General features: G+C 45.8%; 1 pseudogene; it reads left to right on the top strand.

The window, feature by feature from the left end:
• Window positions 1–3,435: 3,435 nt before the first annotated feature.
• LOC146397458 (uncharacterized) lies at window positions 3,436–5,007 on the top strand (annotated as a pseudogene).

Here is a 5,007-nt window from a genome sequence, read left to right as displayed (position 1 = left end):
GACCTGACAAATGGGAAGAGGACGGGGACATCATCACCTGCTCTAGGGATAAATAGGGAGTGTCTTTTCTTCTTGGCACACACTTTTTGAGTACCCGTGCCCTTCTGCAGAAGTGAAGAGCCTCGTCGACATCTCCCTGTGTTCATGTGTCTCATTTTCCTACACTGACATTTCAAGCTGTTTCCCCAACAGATTTGGAGGCTCATTCAGGATTTGGGATCCACTGGAGTGCGGATTCTCGAGGAGAGGAGATGCATCCCATGGCCCTGTTGCAGTGGCCCTGAATTGGAAAGTCCACACCTGTGAACCTCAAACCCATGGAGGGTTCTCAACAACACAGGAAACCCTGGATACCAGGTAACTTCATGCATGGACCAAGGTGAGAAAGATCGTGGGTGGTTGGGGAGGGGGTTGGTAAGCCTCAAAGAGTCTCAGGTGGGATCGGCAGGTGATTTTGGGTGAAATCATAAAATCAGAGCACGACCCTCAAAAGATTTCGGGTGAGACCGGCAATTTCAGGTAAAATTGGAGGATCAGAACACAATCTTGGGAAATGGGAAGTAAGTCTTCCCAATCTGTACCTCCACTTGGAGGATTGAATTGGGGGAACCAAATTCCTCCAGACCACCCTCTGAGATTAAAGTACTGGGGCAACAATCCATGGACAAAAGACAAAAGGGGAGGGGGTGAAGAATGATTAAATATTATTGTTTTATCTGGAGACAGACACCTATTGTCTCCCCATCCGTCTTCTGGCCAAAGTTCGGATCAGATGAGGATTGGGTCTGTCAGCTGTTCATTCAGTTTGTCCAGGACAAATCACTGGGGTCTCAGGAGGAAGCTGATTATGCTCTCTGTTGGTGCTGGGGATCGGTTGTTTTATTTCCCCTCAGAGCACAGAACCAAAAGAAAAATGAGGAGGAAACCCAAGAACATAATGGGACCTCCTCCCCTCCATGGGACCCCCTTGGCTCGCTGCCACCACCTTACAATCCCCAAAATGGCCCTGGCCCCGCTCCTGCCACAGGTGCCACTGCTGTTGCTGCCAGGGGACTGCAGGAGGGGGAGAGGCGCAGAGCCCCATGCAAGCGCAGGAGTGCTGCGTGGCCCACGGGATCGAAGCCCACCACCTCAACAAAACCAAAGGCTATGGCAGGGCCTTATTCCAGACTTAGGCAAGAGTTAAAACAATGTCAGAAGGATATTCAAAGTTTTCCTTTTCCTGCTGCTACCCCTGGGGAAGGACAAGAAAAGCGGCAAATGCTCTTCCCACTCTTCCTGCAATGGGAGATTCCCTTGGGTGGGGGAGCAATAGGATATGTAAATGCCCCTCTAAGAACTGAGGTCAGAAATTTTAAGAGGAAATTGCAGCCATTGCTGGAGGACCCACAGGGGGTAACCGATAAAGTAGATCAGTTCCTTGGACCACATTTCTGTACATGGTCTAAATTAATGTCTATTTTGAGCAATCTATTTTCCAGGGAAGAAAGGGGGATGACTCAAAGAGCAGCCATGGCCTTGTGGGAGCCAACCCTCCCTCCCTAGCTGGGGAAGTTAGGGAGGAAACTAAACTTCCCAATGAGGACCCCGTGGGACAATTACAATGCCATCCACCAGGGGAATATGATTGACTTGAGAAATCTCATAATTCAGGGAATTAGAGATGCCGTACCTTGGACTCAAATATATCTAAGGCATTTGAAGTACAACAAGGTAAAGGAGTGAGACCAACTAAGTTTTTGGAAAGATTCAGAGCTTGGATTAAAAGATACGAGATACGGTGGAATAGATTCCACTGACCCTTCAGGAAAGGGCATGTTCAAACTTCATTTTGTAACTCATAGTTGGCCAAATATTTCAAAAAAATTTTTTTAAATATGGAGGGTTGGAAAGATAAACCATTAGAGAACTTACTAAAAGAGGCACAAAATGTTTATGTGAGAAGGAATGAGGAATGGAATTCTATTTTATCAAGGGAAAAGAAGAGTAAGTCTGTCTGATAGCTTGTTTTAAAAGGAAAATAGGGGACAAACTAATGGATACAGAAACTGCTGGAAGTTTTGTGGGAAGTGACATTGAGAGAAGGGTTATACATTGTCAGAACTAAGTTTAAAATAAGTTTAATTGAGTAAATTAATTTTAAAATAAGCTGGTGCAAAACTTGAACTTGGCTTTTCTTTGTTAAGAAAACAAAATATCCTTGGAATGCTACTTTGATAACAGATTATATAATGTTCTATTAAATGATCTGCTGTGTTTGCTTTTTTTTTTGGTCTTTTTGCTATTTCTTTGGGCCACTCCCGTGGCATATGGAGGTTCCCAGGCTAGGGGTTGAATCGGAGCTGTAGCCACTGGCCTACGCCAGAGCCACAGCAACGCGGGATCCGAGCCACGTCTGCAACCTACACCACAGCTCACGGCAACGCCGGATCGTTAACCCACTGAGCAAGGGCAGGGACCAAACCCGCAACCTCATGGTTCCTAGTCGGATTCGTTAACCACTGTGCCACGACGGTAACTCCTAAGCTTGTTTCTAAAGTTTATCTCAGTAATCTATTTTTGGATAAAGATCAGATGCCCCAAAACCTGGAACAAGGGGACTATGCATACTAAAAAGGATATAATATAAAAGGACTATTTCCAAGCTTGTAGAGGAAGACCCCGATCCCTTACTATGGAGCCAGGAGGAGGTACAACAATTTAGGGATTTAAGAGAAGCACTGACAGGTGCCCCTCTTCTGGCTCTACCATCCTTTTGAAAAACCTTTTCATTTATTTGTAAGCATGGGCCAGGGAGTGGCTCTAGGGGTCCTCACACAGAAACATGGGGGAAGCCACCACCTGGTGGCCTTCCTTTCCTGCCTCCTGGACCCTGTCGCCAGAGGATGCCTGAGTACATACAGTTGGTAGCCACCACTGCCCTATTAACTGAAGGAAACAGAAAACTCACCTTTGGAGGAAGGCTGACTGTGAGTATAAAAACAGGATATGGGGACACAAATGCCTGGTTGAAATGGATAAAATATTCTGTGGACACACTACACAAAGGCAGCTGTTACACTTGTGCTACAGGGAGACCAGAGGCCCAAGTGGTTCCCTTTTCTCTGGGATGGTCATCAGACCCACAGGGTCTTGAATGTGTGATGGCCCTCCTCCAGAACAAAACAGCTTGAAAAAAACAAGTCCAAAAAAAAAAAAAAGAGTTCCCATCGTGGCGCAGTGGTTAACGAATCTGACTAGAAACCATGAGGTTGTGGGTTCAATCCCTGGCCTTGCTCAGTGGGTTAAGGATCCGGCTTTGCTGTGAGCTGTGGTGTAGGTTGCAGACGCAGCTCGGATCCTGCTTTGCTGTGGCTCTGGCATAGGCTGGCAACTACAGCTCCGATTAGACCCCTAGCCTGGGAACCTCCATATGCCACAGGAGCAGCCCAAGAAATGGCAAAAAAAAAAAAAAAAAAAAAAAGTCCAGCTGGACTGATATTCCCTGAGGTCAAAAGTTCAGTGGGTCAGCCCCCAAGAACTGTTCAGTAGCCAAATGAAAACATCAACTTCTCCTTGTGTCTAAAATGACAAGAAGCAAAGGTGACTTTCTTAGACAACCTGACCAGGTGCAGTGAAAGCCCATCCTACATAAGCCTCCACAATAAATCCCAGTTCCAAATGCCTTGGGCAGATGTCTGGTGGTGTTGTGGGAGTCCACTAATGGGCATCCTTTCAGAAAGTTAAAGTAACTCCTGTACGTTGGTGCAATTGGCCATCCCTTTCACCCTGGCATTTAGCCTGCAATATCAAACTCAGCCAATCCTGAGAGAATGAGATGTCATCCCAGGATGGGGTGTCCTTTGACCCCCCTCCCAGGTCTGTATTGACTCAATAGGTGTTCCACGGGGTGTTCCAAAGAAATTTAGGGCAAGAAATCAAATAGCTGCTGGGTTTGAATCTGTTCTCTTTTGGTGGTCAACCATAAACAAAAACATTTATTGGATAAACTACCTCTATTACAATCAATAAAATTTCATTAATTATACTAGAGATCCCATTAAAGGAACAGCTGAACAGCTGGGGCCAACTCGTCAAATGGCATGGGAAAACAGACTTGCTTTAGATATGATGCTGGCAAAAAAGGGTGGAGTCTGTGTAAAGGTTGATATCCAGCACTGTACATTCATTCCCAACAACACCGCTCCAGATGGCACCATCACCAAGGCCCTACACGGATTAATGAGTTTAGCAGATGAGCTTTCAGAGAATTCTGGTATTAATGACCCCTTCACAGACCTTTTAGAAAATTGGTTTGAAAAAATGGAAGGGACTAATAGCTTCAATCTTTACCCCTCCAACCACTATAGTTAGTGTCCTTGTCTTAGTCACATGTTGTATAATTCCTTGTGCCAGGGGACTTATTCAAAGATTAATAGAAACTGCCCTATCAAAGCAACTGAGACCCCCTACCCACCAAGCCAATATGCTCCTGATGGACACAATAGAACATGGGATCCAAACCATGCTCAAAGAGTTTGAAGAAAAGAATATTCAATAAAAAAAAAAAAGAAAAGAAAGGTTGACCTTGTGGAAAGTAACAATGTCTTTTCTATCATAGGGAATCTTGGTTACTCCATTTTGCTCCTGTTTCAGCTGAAACGCCCTCCTGCGACCCCCTCCTCTTTCCCTCTTCTCCCAGTAACAGTTTGTTTCAAATTGGCCGAGAAGAACGTGCACCCTGACCTGACCTATGGGAAGGGGACAGGGACATCACTTGTGTTAGGGATAAATAGGGAGTGTCTTTTCTTCTTGGCACACACTTTTTGAGTAGCCGCACCTTTCTGCCAAGCAAAGAGCTTTGTCGAGATCTCCCTGTGTTCATGTGCCTCATTTTCCGATCTTAGATATTTCCCCAACAACCTTGACCAACCCCCTCTGGGGAGGGCCACATCCCTTCCTGTGGAGAGACTGGAATCATCGAACCTCAACCTGCTGAGCCTCCTTGGCCTGGCCGCAGAAGACTGA

This window comes from Sus scrofa, chromosome 13 (assembly GCF_054392235.1).
Source record: "Sus scrofa isolate SSC_HxYL_T2T_F1_AM1 chromosome 13, Sscrofa_HxYL_maternal_Yorkshire_Landrace_v2.0, whole genome shotgun sequence".
Lineage (NCBI taxonomy): Eukaryota > Metazoa > Chordata > Mammalia > Artiodactyla > Suidae > Sus > Sus scrofa.
This window is presented reverse-complemented; position numbering and strand designations above follow the sequence as displayed.